The 17,440-nt window shown below is 51.4% G+C and overlaps 1 protein-coding gene across 4 annotated transcripts in view; it reads right to left on the minus strand.

Annotated features, from left to right (window-relative positions):
- Window positions 1–17,440, minus strand: part of GRB10 (growth factor receptor bound protein 10) — a 195,143-nt gene that overhangs the window by 149,841 nt on the left and 27,862 nt on the right. For all 4 annotated transcript variants that reach the window (XM_081244419.1, XM_081244422.1, XM_081244420.1 and 1 more), the window contains exon 2: window positions 11,144–11,305. The gene's annotated coding sequence lies outside the window, so the exon portion shown is untranslated. The remainder of the gene's footprint in view (window positions 1–11,143; window positions 11,306–17,440) is intronic.

The following is a 17,440-nucleotide window of genomic DNA, read 5'->3' on the forward strand; positions in this document are numbered from 1 at the left end:
GTGCGACACTGGACGGTACACACCAACCTGTACATCATCCCACGAGGTCGTGATGGACACGAATAAGGACTGCGGTGTGCAGGGAAGGCTGCCTGGTGGCTGTGCGGGTTGAGTTTGGGAAAGTGGAAGAAACTGGGGAGAGGTAGACAGGCAGAGGATGGAGCACCGACGGTCGAGGCCGGTCCAGGGAAAACACAACGGCATCCATTCCAGCCACAGGCTCTGAGGTCAAACAATTCTGCTTTCACGGACAAGGCAAAAGGGGAAAAGCTGCTGGGGCACTTCTTTCAAAAACATCCTGCAAAATCACAACTTCCGTTTTAGGAAGTAGTGCTAAATTAAAATACATATTTGAAAAACCTCTTGTTTTCTCCCTCAGAATAGGTTGAATGGGTTCACACTCTACAACCTAGATGAAGCTAAAAATTCTTCAAACTCCAAAGTTCTAGATATTGACAAACATATTCATCTATTTTGTATGAAATTTGGCTTTGGATTACAAAATCCTTTATTGTATAATTACGAAATGGAATTTTAAATTGTTTTGTTTCAAAACAAAAAAAGATTTGTATCTACTCTGGTCATGCCACGCCCACATTATCAGAGTCACTAAAAATAGGCACAAGGAATTTTTCTTCTGGGGTTCGCATAATTCGCAGGATCTGTCATTTTCAAGGCAATATTTTCCTCCATTGGTTCTAAGAACTGCAATAGCTAAGAAAGTAATACTCTCCTGATGAAGTCACCCAAATCCATCATGTGCCCTCTGGGCCTCACACACCAACTCATGTGTCTAAGGAGTAATTCGTCAAAATAACCCTCAACGGTACAAAGAAACAGCACCTTTGAAATGCTCCCTCTGCCCTCCTCCATCCCGTCTTCGGGCCACAGTGCTGTTATTTCTGAAAGCATGAAGCGCCTTTAAATGGAGCTCTTTTATCAGTTTGTACTTATCACAAACCTCATTGCATGTGATTACATTCCTCCATCTTCCTTTGATTGAGACTCTAACCTGAAATAAACCAATCCTCCTTTCAACAGTCGTAAAGGCCTGTGGACCCCGGGACTTGTGACTAATATTGCCACCCGGCTCCCCGACTCGCAGGAAGAAAAAAAGGAAAATCTGTTTCTGGAAAACAGCTGGACTGTCTGGCCTGCAGACTACCCGGGAGGCCGGTGGCCGCTCTCCATGGGGAAGCTCCCTAGAAGGAGCCCCCTCCTCTGCTACCCAGGGAGCCAAGCTCCCCCAGGAGGTACCACAGCAGAAAGGCCATTGCAAAACTTCGAAGATGACCATGAGCAACATCTTGGGAAATGTGGCTCTGACCACTCATATGTCAAACCTATTTGGAAAGCTGAATGCACCACCATCATTGGATAAGGACCAAAGATCAAAAACAGGAAGTTTCCTTACTGCGTCTCTTCTCGTTTCTACCTGAGCAGGTGCACACGTGAAGGTTCCCACTGCCATTCTTCTTCAAGCCTCCACTGCCGGGCAGCCCTGTTCAGCAGAAGCTTCCATGGTTACAAACAGGTCGAGACATTGAGACATTGAGCAGGGCTAGGGTATGCTTGCCTTAATTCCAAATAACCAACCGCAGGCAGAAATACACAGGTAGTTCTCAGGCTTAGGGTCGGTCCACTCCCCAACATGTGGAGCCAAGTCAAGCCCACTGTCGAGGCCAGAAGGGCTAAGTTGTTTTTTTTGCGGTACGCGGGCCTCTCAGTGCCGTGGCCCCTCCCCTTGCAGAGCACAGGCTCCGGACGCGCAGGCTCAGCGGCCATGGCTCACGGGCCCAGCCGCTCCGTGGCATGTGGGATCTTCCCGGACCGGGGCACAAACCCGTGTCCCCTGCATTGGCAGGCGGACTCTCAACCACTGTGCCACCAGGGAAGCCCAGGACTGTTTTTATAACACAAAGATCCACGAGTCCCCAGTCTAATGTTGCTGGCCGCTTTCCTAGGAGGACAAAGACAGCAGACACCCGAGATGATGGATCCCTCCAGGCCGCAGACTCTGCCTGCACGGACCTCCGCGTCCCGTCCCGTGATAATTTGCTGCTGATGGGGACGGGCCCTCCCAGACCACAGTCTGGGCTATCTGAGAAGAAAGCTAAGATAAGCTCTCTATGCTCCCAGGAATCATCTCTAACCATCTGAAACATGAGTAAAGTCAACAAAATAAGGGTCGATTCAGGGCATCCACAGTGCTTTGGTCCCTAACACTACAGTCAGGCTTGGCAAGAATTAGAGAGGTGGGGCTTCCCTGGTGGTGCAGTGGTTAAGAGTCCGCCTGCCAATGATGGGTTTGAGCCCTGGTCCAGGAAGATCCCACATGCCGTGGAGCAACTAAGCACGTGCGCCACAACTACTGACCCCGCGCTCTAGAGCCTGCAAGCCACAAATACTGAGCCCATGCGCCACAACTACCAAAGCCCACGTGCCTAGAGCCTGTGCTCCGTAACAAGAGAAGCCACCGCAATGGGAAGCCCGCACACAGCAACGAAGAGTAGCCCCTGCTCATCACAACTAGAGAAAAGCCCACGAGCAGCAACGAAGACCCAACACAGCCAAAATTAAATAAATAGATAAATAAATAAAATTTAAAAAAAAAAGAATGAGAGAGGTGGAGGTCCACACACGTCTAGAGCTGTAACGGGGGAGACCTCTCTGTCTTGGTGCCTCATCACTGCCTCAGCCGGCCTTGGACATCGTCTTCCTGACCAGTCCTACCCCTGCTCTCTCCCTGACCAGAAGGCAGACGACCGAGCCGGCAGACCCACAGCCATGCCCCAAACCAGACAGCCCAGACCTCGGCAGGAGGAGACGAGGTCCAGAAGGGAGGATGGAAGGAGGGCAGGGCCTCCTAAGCGCCCAGAAGGAAGGACCCGCGCGGTGAAGAGTGCAGCTGTATCGGAGCCGCAAAAAACCCGGAAACGGTGCAAATGTCTACTGACAGGTGGATGGATAAAACCATTGTGATGGAGTCACACAAAGGAACACTGCTCAGCAATAAAAAGAAACACGTTTTTGCTACAACACAGATGCATCTCAAAATAATGATGCTGAGTGAGAGAGGCCAGACAAAATAAATCAGTCGCCTTTATGTAACATTCTAGAAAATGCAAACTCATCTATTGTATCAGTTTTCGGTTACAAATACATTTTAGCAATATGAGATCAGTGAATAGTGGGGATGGGCTGTATCTAGTTTTATTGGTGCCTTGGTGTCCTTGTCTATAAAATGGGTAGAGTTTATACCCACTTCAAAGGCTGTTGTGAAGACCCCACGAGTTAATCTACAGAACCACCAGCGAGAGCCCCTGATACACGTGTGCACAGGGCACTTTATTACTATTGCTGTCCTTTGTGTCACCGTCATCTGGTCTCTGCGCCTCCTCTCTCCATAGAGCACATGCTCTGCATGGCTATCTACTGCCTGCAGCCCCCACTATCTGTGGACAGTGCAAGGACCAGGCCAGGCATGACTCCACCACGTCCTGTGACATCAGGGGCGCCCCAGAGAGGCCGAACCTGAGCTGAGAACACTGGATTTAGATCCCTATTACTTATCGCAAATAACACATCAACTGCTTTTTGCCTGTAGCACACTTTGTCCAAATTTAATTTTTTTTTCTTTTTTTTTTTGCGGTACGCGGGCCTCTCACTGCTGTGGCCTCTCCCGTTGCGGAGCACAGGCTCCGGACGCGCAGGCTCAGCGGCCATGGCTCACGGGCCCAGCCGCTCCACAGCATGTGGGACCTTCCCGGACCGGGGGCACGAACCCGTGTCCCCTGCATCGGCAGGCAAGACTCTCAACCACTGTGCCACCAGGGAAGCCCCAAATTTAACTTTGACATTGACTGTCACTGCTTAAAAGCATGAAGCTTCAAGAAATAATGCCTGTTACCTTACACTTAAATACTCAAAGAGCCAGCATTCTCAGCAATTTATCAATACTTAATATTTTAGAGGACACGTTGAGTTGTCTTGAGAAGCTCTTGCTTTGTAGCTAAATACTGGTCGTCGCCAAAATAAGGGCACCGAGATTTCCTGAGTGGCGATCAGGTCTTCTCCCAACTCTAATGAACGGAAACACTGGCAAGAAATAGCTTCTGGCTTTGAGCCGGGGAACGGCGGCAGCGATGAACTCGCAGCTCGAAAAGAAATGCGAGCCTGATGAGTTATCAGCCGTTATTCCAGTCTGAGTCCTGAGGATTAAAAACTGCCCACTTTACAAACACTGGGCTTCCAACAGGTATTGGCAGAATTCTGACATTTAGCTTCATCTTTCGGCTGAACCTCCCAAGCAGCCAATGACTCATCTCTGACCCTCCTCCTGAAACTCAACCATTGTGTGGGGATAAGAGATTCTGAAGAGGAAACCTTGAAAGCCAAAGTGGAGAGATCCAGTCCCAGAAAGGATGGACACAGCACTGCTACCAGCAGAGGAAGTCTGCAAGGGGTGGAGGGAACAGCAGCCTGGGGGCCTCAGGACACAAGGAAGAGCCCAGCGGTGAGGGCCTGGGCTTCTTTATCACCCCCAGGACAGCACGTGTGAGGAGTCTCCAGCCAGGAACCACCCACAGGCTCAGTTAACAGAAGTGCCAAGACAAAACACTAATTCAAAAAGATACATCCACCCCTATGTTCACAGCAGCACTATTTACAGTAGCCAAGACATGGAAACAACCTAAATGTCCATCGACAGATGAATGGATAAAGAAGATGTGGCACATGTATACAATGGAATATTACTCAGCCATAAAAAAGGAATTAAATAATGCCATTTGCAGCAACGTGGATGGACTAGAGATTGTCATACTAAGTGAAGTAAGTCAGAAAAAGACAAATATCATATGATATCGCTTATATGTGGAATCTAAAATATGATACAAAAGAACTTATCCACGAAACAGAAACAGACCCACAGACATAGAGAACAGATTTGTGGTTGCCAAGAGGGAGAGGGGGTGGGGGAAGGAAGGATTGGGAGTTTGGGATGAGCAGATGCAAACTATTATATATAGGATGGATAAACAACAAGGTCCTACTGTAGAGTACAGGGAACTATATTCAATATCCTGGAACAAACCATAATGGAGGGCTTCCCTGGTGGCACAGTGGTTAAGAATCCTCCTGCCAATGCAGGGGACACGGGTTCGAGCCCTGGTCTGGGAAGAGCCCACAGGCCGTGGAGCAACTAAGCCCGTGCGCCACAACTATGGAGCCTGTGCTCTAGAGCTCACGAGCCACAACTATTGAGCCTGTGTGCCACAACCACTGAAGCCCATGCTCCGCAACAAGAGAAGCCAACACAATGAGAAGCCTGTGCACCGCAAGGAAGGGTAGCCCCTGCTCGCTACAACTAGAGAAAGCCCGTGCACAGCAATGAAGACCCAACGCAGCCAAAAATAAATGAATAAATAAATTTTTTAAAAAAACCATAACGGAAAAGAATATGAAAAAGAATATATTTATATGTATATTTTTTAAAAAAGAAAAGCTTCAAGAAAGCCTGTTCCCACCACTAAAGAACCTAGAAAAGGATGCCCAACAGAACCAGAACCTTTTCTTTCTTTTTTTTTTTTTGCGGTACGCGGGCCTCTCACTGTTGTGGCCTCTCCCGTTGCGGAGCACAGGCTCCGGATGCGCAGGCTCAGTGGCCATGGCTCACGGGCCCAGCCGTTCCGTGGCATGTGGGATCTTCCCGGACCGGGGCACGAACCCATGTCCCCTGCATCGGCAGGCGGACTCTCAACCGCTGCGCCACCAGGGAAGCCCCAGAACCAGAATCTTTTCAATGACACCCACACTACTCCAACCACAGGGCAAAGAAGTGCTCCCACCCACCCCCGTCTCAGCAGGAGGCAGGAGCCAACCGCCCTCCCCTCCCCGCCCTGGCTTGGAGGAAGCAGGCGGCCACACTCAGATCCTCTGCGTGATGCCAGCCGGCCGGGTAGAGGCTGATCTTCTACCTCCCACCTGGAGGAAGCAGACACCCAGCTCCCCTGCAGGGGCAGTGCCAGCTTTGCCTCCAGCCCTGCCCACGCCAGGGGAACAGGGGGTGAGAGGAGGGGCCAACTGGCATTTCTTCCCCCTCCCCCATCTTCTGGGCCAGCAGGGTCCGTTGGGAACTGCGTTGCACCCGAGCACCTGCACCTGCTCTCGGGGGCCCAGGGGCGCGGTGCTCTGGGGAGGCGTCAGGGGGGCTGAGGAGCTGGACTCACACCCAGGAGCGGTGAGGGGCGTGGTCACCAGGGGGCACCCAGGGCCCTGAGGAAGCAGACGTCCACCCTGCAAGGCCCGTGTGTGCACGTCAACAGGGAAGCTCCCCGGCAAGGTTACACAGGCTCCAGTCACCCCGCGCAAACCCAGGGTGCCCGGGACACGAGTGAAACCCACCTGTCGTACCAAGAACACGGGTAACTGCAACTCACGTGAGAAAAGACAGTCGAGAGACGCAGCCCTGGGAGGACCTCAGAGCAGCTTTCATAAACATGCTTCCACGAGAATCACAAACACTCTCGAAAACAAAGCAAGCTGAAGGGCTACATCTCCAGGCGACTCCAAAGCAGGGAGAAACTGATTATTTCTCTTCCTTCAACCTTAGCGACTTTTAGATTCTTTCCATCGGAGAATAATGTGCTAAGATAAGACCCCAACATATCTGGACCCAACAGAGCAAATCAGACATTTACTGAGATCCTGCCACGTGCGAGTTTGCGCTGGCTGAGCAGGGTCACGGAGACGCCTCACGAGCCTTGCTCTCTGGTTCAACCCAGCGATGCGGAGAGGCACAGGCAACATCACCAGCTCAGGGCAAGAGGGGTTAGATACCCAAAATGAGACAGAAAGAAAACAATATGGGTGCTCCAAAGAACGCGGGTACGGTGTAGACAGCAGACACACAGTGAACAGGGGGAAATGAGGGACGGGAAACAGAGAAGCAGAAATACAAGTGTCAGGGGAGCCTGTTGATTCAGAAGCCAAAATACAAGAGGATGCCGAGCAAGGAAGGAAAGAAAGCACAACGCCAAAGTGCACGAGAGTCTCTTAAAGATCTGTTCACGGTGAGCTGACTGATGCAAGGACCGCAACAGCGGTATGGCACACTGTGATTTTCTGCCCTTGAAAAGAGGACGGCAGAGGCCATTCCATTTTTAGTTAGATTCTGAGAATGTTCTGGCATAAACGATACTGTAAATGGGAAGGAATGACTGATCAGTGCAAATGGGCAGAGAAATGGCTTCTACCCTTGGCTAAACCCTGTCTTGCTAAATCAGTTAAAATAACTGCAACAATAACTAGCCCTCCTCTGACTGCATCTCAAGGGCAATAGGGCCACCGAGAGGGGCGCCCTCCTGCTGTCCGCACTGCTGGGGGCAGGACCACCTCTGCTGGCCACGGCGGGAGGGCGCTCACCAGAGGCTGGGCCCTTGGCGGGGCCGCTGCAGGGACGCCTAGCTTGGAGATGCGATGCTCTGACCCAAGTCAAACCCTAGAAGTTCTCCAGTGGAAACAAAGCAAGCAACCAAAACATGGGGCCAGAGGACGGCGAAGCCGGGGTCCCAGGGGGCCACAGCCCTGAAGGAAACACTCAGAAGCCTCTTTGGGACACGAGGTGGGAAAACGGAAATCGGACCCCATGACCCCAAATCACGCGGGCCTCCTGACATGCCGTGAACCCTGCTGCCGTCAGATTCCCCCTCCCCACGTCACCGCCCCCGGACCCGTGATTCCCATGGTGGGCTCACCGACGTCCAGGCGCTGGGTGCCCTGGCCGGACACTGCGTAACAAGCCTGTGGTGACAATAACCACTTCTCTAATTAGCCTCCAAATGGTCCCTCTTGGACCCTCTTATTTTGCGATGCAGCATCTTTCTGACACTCCAGGGGACCAGGTTCCACCCAACTCACAGATCCAACAGAACATGAGTGTTGTTTTGTTTTGTTTTGTTTTTAACAAATTTATTTCTTTTATTTTATTTTTGGCTGCGTTGGGTCTTCGTTGCTGCACGCGGCTTTCTCTAGTTGCGGAGAGCAGGGGCTACGCTTTGTTGCGGTGCGCAGGCTTTTCATTGCGGTGACTTCTCCCATTGCGGAGCACGGGCTCTAGGTGCGCGGGCTTCAGTAGTTGAGGCACACGGGCTTCGGTAGTTGTGGCTCGCAGGCTCTAGAGCGCAGACTCAGTAGCTGTGGCATGTGGGCTTAGTTGCTCCACGGCATGTGGGATCTTCCCAGACCAGGGTTCGAGCCTGTGTCCCCTGTATTGGCAGGCGGATTCTTAACCACTGCGCCACCAGGGAAGCCCCCAGAACATGAGTTCTTAATGGAGTCTTGCTACTAAGGTGTGTTCTGTGTCTGCACACCAGGGTGGCCCCGGCGCCTAGTCAGACCTGGTACCAACCACATGGGTGCTAACGAGGAACTTACAGAATGAGCAGAAAAAAGTCAGGGAAGTGAGAACAAATCTACTAGTGGTTTCAATCAAACACATTATTTAATGTGCTCAAGTAAGCAGAGCCTAACTTTGGTCCAATGTGTTCCCTTTACTGCAGGGGCTCATCAAGGATGCAAAGGGGCTCCACCCTGCCCCCCAGAGGCTGGCACTGCCTTGGAGGAGATGCACATTTCAGATGGCCAATAGCAATGGCCTGAGCGTGGAGCCCACCCTGCCCCCCAACTCTCTGTCTGGCCAGGTCTAAGGGTGCAGTGTGCAGCCACAGAATAATACAAACTGGCTTTAAAAAGTTGAAGACTTTGTCATCCCTGGGGAAGCCCATCACGAGAGGTGTCATGGTGACACAGGGAAGAAACAGGGGCACACTGACGCGGGGAGAGAGTCCAGTTCAAGGAAGGGTTCTGGGGCTGAAAAAGTTTTGGAAATCCACTCCCCACCCCAGGGCAATCTTTGGGGCCACCCTTTAGTCACTGCACCTGTTGATCCCTCTAGGGACCGGGGCGGCCACAGACGCAGCTCCCCACCCTCGGGGGTCAGCGAGAGAAGCCCCGCGCGATGCCTTCCACACCAGCAGACCCCACTGCTTAAACTGCGTTGATAATTAGATTTCAAGCCCCAAACAGGATTAACTGTGAAACGAGGCTTCATTTCAATGTTGTGTCCATGCCGAGAGGTACCTGGCCAGGCCGTCAGAACCCACAGGCTCACGTCTTTGCATTTGACTGATCCGACCAGAAGAAGGATAGGAGGTGTAGGCTGGTCAGGTGCTCCAAGAAGTGGGGTCTCAGGGTGCTCAGGGGTGTTTCTGGCCTTTTTCAGACGTGTCTCTCTGACACTGTGAAGGCTCGCCAGAAACAAACACCGTCCCCACCCTCCAGGCATCTCAGGACCACTCAGAAGGGCTCAGGGTCACAGATGAAGGGAAAGAAGCACAAAGGAGCAGAGAGCCAGCGCTAGAGCATCACCCAGACCCCACGCCGCAGGGATCTTCCCTGCGCACCACGCAGTCCGCGCAGAGACAAGACAAAGCCCCCGGTGGCCAGCACCCGCACCCTGGGCCTCGGACACCAAAGAGGCGGCGCTGTCATCAGCCACGAAGCGCGTGTGTTCACTATAATTCATTCTCCTGGGCGACTGGGCGCTTCTGTGACCTCTGTTCACCTCTGCTGGGAGAAGAGGGGAAAGCCCCCTGTTTCACAAAAAGCAGCCTGTCTGAAGGCACAAGCTGTTCACCACAAGGGCCATGAAAGTTTGACAAATTCGAGAAGCCTCACTGACTAAGAATGTCACACCCCAGGAAAAAAATCAACTGTCCTGACCACCATCTGGAGAGAAACACGGAAAGTTCACATGTGCACTTTTTGAACTTGGAACAGGTTATGTACAATGTTATTCAGCCTCTAAGATAAGGCTGACTCTTCAGGAAGCATCTGCTGAATGAAGCCGGTGAACACAAAGGATTGAAAACCCTTCTTTTCTGCTCTGTGGACAGTAAAGGAAACCCCGAGGGGAGTAAAAGGTTGGCAGGCAGGTAACAGAAAGGGAGAGGTGAAGAAATGAGATGCGAAAGGGAGAGGGAGGCAAGATGGACAGAGCCACAGCCTCCGCACCAGCACCGCGGGCCCCAATTCCCCAGCCCCGTCAGCCACTTGGTCTGCGGTTCCCCTCTGTCAGGGGGCAAATTCAAACAGCACCCTGTTAAAGTCCTAACATCCGGGACCTCAGAATGCGACTGTGCTTGAAGACAGGATCTTTAAAGATGTAATTAAGGTAAAATGCGGTCTTCACAGGGGCCCTGATCCCATATATGACCGGTGTCCCTATAAGAAATGTAAGGACACAGGGAGAAGATGGCCATCCACACACCCAGGACAGAGAACTCAGAAGAAACCAGCCCTGCCCACACCTGGAGTTTGGACTTCTGGCCTCCAGGATTGCGAGCCAGAATGTGGTATTTGTTACGGCGGCCGAGCTGACTGATACACTCTCCAGTAGCCGCCATGCTCCCCGGAGCAAAGGCTCCCCCGCAGGCGCCTTTGCTGGAAGACCATTCCAGCCTCAGTTCTCTAACTACCATCTCAGACCCACCAAAAGCAACATAAGAATCCAGCCCCTGGGCGGCTGGGATCAGAGAGAAGGTCCGTCCACAGAGCGGCCACCTCCGGAAGCAGGGGGGCAGGGGGGCCGGCACCTGCCTGAGACCTTTATGATGTAGGTGCCCCCAGTGCTGTGCTAAAAGTAGGCAGACCCCCAAACACAGGGTGGGAAACCAGTCTGGATACGGCCCTCACCCTGGTTCTGTTCTGGCCCAGCTCTAAAACTACCAGCTGCCAACTCTCGAGGGCTCATCTCAGAATAACCTGGGAGCAGACCATCACCCACTTTGCGGAAAGCAAGGGGGCTGAAGTGAGCGAGCAGAAGGGCAGGCGGCACAGAGTGGGGTCTGCAGGGCCTGGACCAACCCCCTCGAGACCTCCCACCCACACCCACCTCAGCTCAAAGACGGGAAAGGGGGGAAGCCACAGAGCAGGTGGAGGCTCCCTGCAGAAACCCTGAGAGGAAGCGCCTAGTGAAATGCCTCTGCCTGCATTTACTGATGCAGTAAGATGCATTTACCGATCTCCCCTTAATCAACCGTGAACAGACCCGTCCCCCGCAAAGAAACCAAACAGAGCTTACCTGTCGGGGGTTTTCCGGGGCTCTGGGTGTCTGGTGGCCGCCTGGCTGGACCGAGAGGACCCAGGTGAGAAGCGGCGGCTGGTCACGGTCACGGTCACGGTCACGGGGCCGTCACCCCCCGCAGCCCCCTCCTCGGGCTCAGCATGGTGCCCAGCTCCAAAGCTGAAAGGCAAAGAGGCTGTCACTGAATGCGCTGAACTTGCACAAATGTGAACTGTATGCCCTGCGCCCAGGAATACAGGTTTTTAAAAAGGCCTCCAGAAGTTGTTTTTTTTCGAGGAGACTGTCTAAAAGACAGGCTCTTTGATTTGAAAGAAGTCCACAAGAAGCAGGTTTCTAGATGCCCCATCAACTGACTGCAGGGACAAATGCCCACAGACGCCAGAAGAGCCACGCGAGGCCACTGGTCCCAGGTCACTGCCCTCAAGTTTCCCCTCCCACCCCCCCCTTACCCCCCGAAGCAGGCGGGTAGGGAACGGGCAGGCCTCCACCCACTTGCAAGGCCAAGTTTACCTGTCAGGCACGCTTAGGGCCCAGATCACAGCCCACGTCCTTCCCAGGTCCTCCCAGGCTGCAGCCCTCACACCACCCCACAGGGACCATCCTCATCTCAGACCAGGTTCCGGCCCACAGTTCTGGAAGGCTCTGCATGTGGCCCCTGCATGTTCCAAGGGAGGGAGTTCGAATCCTGTCTATTTCCTTCGATCCAAGGATCCAACTGCTATTTCTGGGGGCCGAGGCAGTGTTCTAGGGGTGGAGGAGAGAGTGGAGACCAAGACAAAAGCTCGCCCTGCTGCAGGGGGGTGTCTGCTCACCCAGGCACCGCCACAGGGCAGAGGGCAGACAGCCCGCCACCCGGAGGATTTTAGCGCACGGCCCTGGAGCACCGCTGAGCCTCCCCAAGCCCAAATGAAACGCGCTCACCCGAGGACTTAGCAGGGAGATCGGCACAGAGCAAAGGCTCCATGGACGGGAGTCCTGAGCACCGTTGTGCCTGTTTATCTGAGACGGTCACTGCTTGTGACATGGTGTCCTTGGGTGGAGAACACATCACTCAGGGAAGTCAAACTAACTCACCCTGATCATTCAACAAGTGGAAGCAAAACCCACCCTGCCTCCGACCTGACACGGAAGACGTCACGGGTCCAGAACGTAGAAAACCACTGCAGAAGGTCCTGCTGGGCACAGCGGCGAAGAATCAGGCGTGGGAGCCAGAGAGCCTGCGCCGCCTCCTGACCTCACCCCATCTCAGCGGGTGACCTGTGGGTGGATCACCCAACTCCCTAAGCCTCAGGGTCCCCGGCTACAAAATCGGCACCAAGATAGTATCTCCCTCCAGGGCTTTTATGAGGATGAAGTGAAGGCATGCATGTAAACACTTAGCATCCAACACACGGTAAACGTGAGACAAATGCTAGTTACCGTGACTAGGACATGTCAAACAAGGCTCCCACTGCCAGCTGCTAAACACGTCAGCTACCTGCAAGCTGCAAAGGCTGCTGATGTTGAGAGGTGATGCCGACCTTTTAGGATCAAAGGGGGAGACACCTGACACAAGATTATTTGACTGCTCAAAGCTGAATATCACCTGTACAAGCAAAGGCATTGAAGGAAAGGTCCTCCAAGACTTTGTAAGTCTGGAAAGTGTTATAAGGTTTATGTCGAGTGGAACATCTCTAAATTCGAGTAGCTAAGCTGACCACAAGTTTTACAAAAAAAAAAAAAAAAGGCTCATGGTCACACGGGTGTGAGGGTCTTTGAACGACAACGCGCTGGTGTGTCCGGCAAGGTCGCCAGGTCACATAACGACAGTGTATCATACATGCCTGCCATCACCTCTAACCATCTCACTCTGAGAGGTCTCCCTCGTCTCCAGAGAACTAACCTTTGCCTGGAGGCCCATCCAAATACCCCAGGACCACCTCCAAAAGCATCTTGCAGGCCTAAGCCTTCCAACTGACAACATACGTTTGGGAGGTTTACTTTTTATAATGGGCAAAATAAGTTAATCCACAATTAAAGAAAAATGACATATAGTTGCCTGTCAAGCTGCTCACCACTTCAACCATTTTTGTCTACTTTTAAGAAAGTGGATGTTGCACTTTACAGCAGACCAAAAAAAGGCAACGTGATTCTTGAACCTGATGAACTGAAAAGAGTTACTGAGATATAGCACCTCATCAGGAACAAACCTCTAGGGGCTGTTCCCATGGCCCCATCCGGCACCCACAGCTGGGACCTCCGCCTCCCACACCCCCCACCAAGCACAGCCCCAAAGGCGTCCTGCGGGGACCTGGCCGGCTGCACCCACACCCACAGAAGTGATGGAACTCTCTGGGCGCTGACTGCTGATCAGGCAAAACAGCGCTTCTCACGCAGTTTCACAGGCACACACGACATAAACTTGAAATCTTAAAGAATATACGAACTTGGGCAAAAAGAAATGTCTTAACTTACTTTGAAAATATTTCAGGAACAAAGGACCTCTTGATGTCTGTTGAGTGGCTCTGATATCTTCCAGAAATTCCTGAGTTAATACAAAGTTTTCCTTCTGTCTAGCTTTCTCACACTAAATATTTAGAGTCATAACAGTGACTATTTAGACACTCAACAAATCCCAAGTTTCATGATGAGGCTATTCAGCCTGTTTGGCATGAAGTCTGGGGCCTCTCACAAAAGGGGAGAGAATACCTTTCATCAAAAAACTTAAATTCAGTATTTTACTGATCTCACAGGCCACTGTTTTCACAGAGTAAGAAGGCGCTTATGAAGACAAACTGAGACATACATGAATGAAAGGCAATCAAAGAAAAGGCAAAGTTTTGTAAGTAACTCTAAAGTTTCAGGATGCTGTTGCCAGACCCTGTGCTCAGCTTACAGGAGAATCACAGTTCAAGCTGAGGATGTGCACCGTTGCTCGGTGCCGTCAGGTGCACCGGGACGGGACCTGCATCCCAGCGATGCCACAGCTGCTTCCCGGGCACAGACGAAAGAACGTTGAGGAGGAAGGATGCTGGCAACACAAGGAAGTTAAAACACAGGGACGTTCCCACCCCAATGCCGACATCAGGCTTTCAAGCCACAGACACACAGCAAAGGTCTGGCAACAGCTCAGCCGTGACACCCTGGCCCCAGCCAGGAAGGCACCTCCTGCGGTAGCCTGTCCACCAGCAGACCCTCGGGGCTCCAGAGGATGGAGAGCGTGGCCCAGGACGGGGCACTCAGGTCTCAGAAAGAGCCTCCCAACTGGACGCCACCACGAACACCGACAAAACTTATCCAAAACATATGAATGGGCCCAGACCCCACCCGGTGCTCAAGTCCAGGGTCAAGCAGAAGCAAGGGGCCTACCAGTCCTCACCATGGGGCTTCCAGGGGACGCCAAGCAACCCCAAAGATGGGTTATCCAGAGGAAGCCTGCCCAAGGCCACACAGGATGGAAATGCAGCTGCATGAAGGGACTGCCTCCCTGGAAAAGGCAGGACACTTCTCCCAGAACTAGCCCAGAGTCGCTGGGCAGTGAGGGGCAGGACACACACACACACACACACACACACACACACACACACACACACACGGTAACGGACCAGATGACAGACGGAAAATACTCACTCTCCATAGCTGACATGTATACACGCGTGCATTAGTTCAGTCCTTCGAACAGCCCTATAACATAAACTAAAGAATATCACCACCCCTCCGTGAGAGAAATAAAATGCCTGGGTGAATGGAAACATACTAAGTTCCTAAATGGGAAGATAAAAAGCATCACAGATTCTGATTCTCTTCCAAGTAATTAATTTAAAAGTTAAAATTAATTTTGTCAATGAAAGGCAGTATCCATCTGAAGTCATGAAAACTGACAAAATAAAATAAATGGTAAGACGGCCCATTACAGAGCATTGAGGGAGAAGTACTCCCATCCCAGAGAAAGACACTGTAAAGCACAAGTAATTAAAACAGTGCAGTGCCGGCAGAGAAATCCGTACTAGCAGCCATCACAAAGGGCTGGGCTCATGAATAGGAGTGTTACGAGTTCATCAGAGCAGCCCACGCTATCCTAACTGGAGACTGAGTCCGAATCACCAAGCTTCCACCACTGGCACACACAGGACCCGGGGCACTGGAATCCCTGGGCTCCCCCTGTTCCCTGACTCCTCTGACGAGGTCACCCAAGATGAAGGTAACACTGTGATGACGGCAGAGATGGCCATGACCCTTGACCTACCACCGCATACATATCAGACACCTGACCTCCCATGTCAGAGGCTCCCAAAGATGAGGAGTAAATACATGTGGGACACATAATGAGACACAGGTAAATGAGTGGTTCTTAACGAAGAGTGACTAAATATCGTCAATTCTTTAAGGCGGAATTATCACCCCATTTGACGGATGGAGAAACCAAGCCCAGGAGACAACGTTGTACCCACACCTAGGTCACACGGAAGAGCCGAGATTTATATCCACAGGTGTTTGAATCCACCCCACCTGCTTTAGTATCTTGTGGATAAAATATCATGTGTGATAAGAAAAGAGAACAGACACCTTTTGCACTTATTTGTAAGGCTGCTCTTCATTTTTGTGTCTTTCAATTCCATTGTTTGGAGCACAGCTGGGGTTTTTTTTCTTTTAGAGAAAAAAACAGCCAAAAGGAAGAGCCTGAAATTCAAAGCATAGAGGATAACTGGAGGGGGTGGGCATAGGGGATACCCTGCTTGCAGGTAACTGAGATTTCAGTGACGAGGCGTAAAACAAGGAGCCCTTTTAACCTGATAACAGGCACCCCCTGCGGGCAGGTGGCCAACACCCTCCCCATTAAATTAGGGCAGGAAGCCCACGGTTACAGCATTAGCCACAACTGTTCGGAGGTTCCAGACAATACAGCAAGGTAAGGAACAGAAATGCGGTGTAAACGTTGACTAGAAAAAGATAGTAAGCCTGGCATTATTTACAGACAAAATGTTGGACAACTGGCTGGAAAGTGTTAGCGCTCACATGAGCATCTAATAAGGTGGCGATCCCAGAGCCCACACGTCCACGGCTCTTCTGGATGAGGCTCCAAGACAATGAGAACTTCTAATGGGAGAACAGTGTTACCCACAGACGCAACAGAAGTCACCTACTTACGAAATATGTACCATCCGGAGACAGCCATGGTCCGAAAGGATACATGCACCCCAATGCTCACTGCAGTGCTGTGTACAACAGCCAAGACGTGGAAGCAACCTAAAGGTCCATCAACGGAGAAATGGATAAAGAAGATGTAGTATACATATATACACAGTGGAATATTAGTCATAAAAAAATAATGAAATAATGCCATTTGAAGCCACATGGATGGACCCAGAGATTAACCTACTAAGCGAAGGAAGTCAGACAGAGAAAGACAAATATCACAGGATATCACTTACATGAGGAATGTTTAAAAAAAATGATACAAACGAACTTACAAAACAGAAACAGAGAACGAACTTATGGTTATGGGGTCAGGGGTGGGGGAAGGATGGGGGGATAGACTGGGAGTTTAGGACTGACGTGTGCACGCTGCTATATTTAAAATGGATAAGCAACAAAGCCCTACTGTAGAGCACAGGGAACTCTGCTCAATACTCTGTAACAACCTAAATGGGAAAAGAATTTGAAAAAGAATAGATACATGTATTTATTTCTATCACTGAATCACTTTGTTGTACACCTGAAACTAACACAACACTGTTCATCAACTAGATTCCAATATAAAATAAAAATTTAAAAAAAAAGAAAACAAAAAATACACACCAGACCCTTGGAAGAAAGCAAAAGGTTGATTGAGGAACCTGAGAGACACCTGCGGGAGGACATGAAGGTAGAAACGCACCACTTTCTGGGTAGGGAAGCCCACTCCCCCGCCAGTGAACAGCAGACCAGGACCGCCCCCCCAAACTAATGACACCCCAGTTGGCCGGTGACCCACAGGCAGCAGCAGACACGGGTCCGGAGCCCAGGAAGGAGTCTGGATGAGGTGAATGACATCCTAAGAATGAGAACCAGGATCATCCACACTCAACAGGACCCAGGGGAGTCCTCACTGCCCCCAGTCCTGAGGGATTAACGGCAAACAGGATAAACAGCCTAAGAGGAAATCTGGAAGAATAATGTTACAAAACCTGGGCGAGGAAGAGCTTTTTAAGCCAGATTCTTCACCGGGAGGCCAGGAAGGAGAAATCAGCTCCTTCACAGCAGAAGACCCTGTGTGCAAAGTCCAAAGACGTGCAAAAAGCCTCAGGAGAAACTACCATGAACGCGGGCAGCAAC

The sequence above is a fragment of the Mesoplodon bidens genome (genome assembly GCF_964165515.1).
Source record: "Mesoplodon bidens genome assembly, chromosome: 9".
Taxonomy (NCBI): domain Eukaryota; kingdom Metazoa; phylum Chordata; class Mammalia; order Artiodactyla; family Ziphiidae; genus Mesoplodon; species Mesoplodon bidens.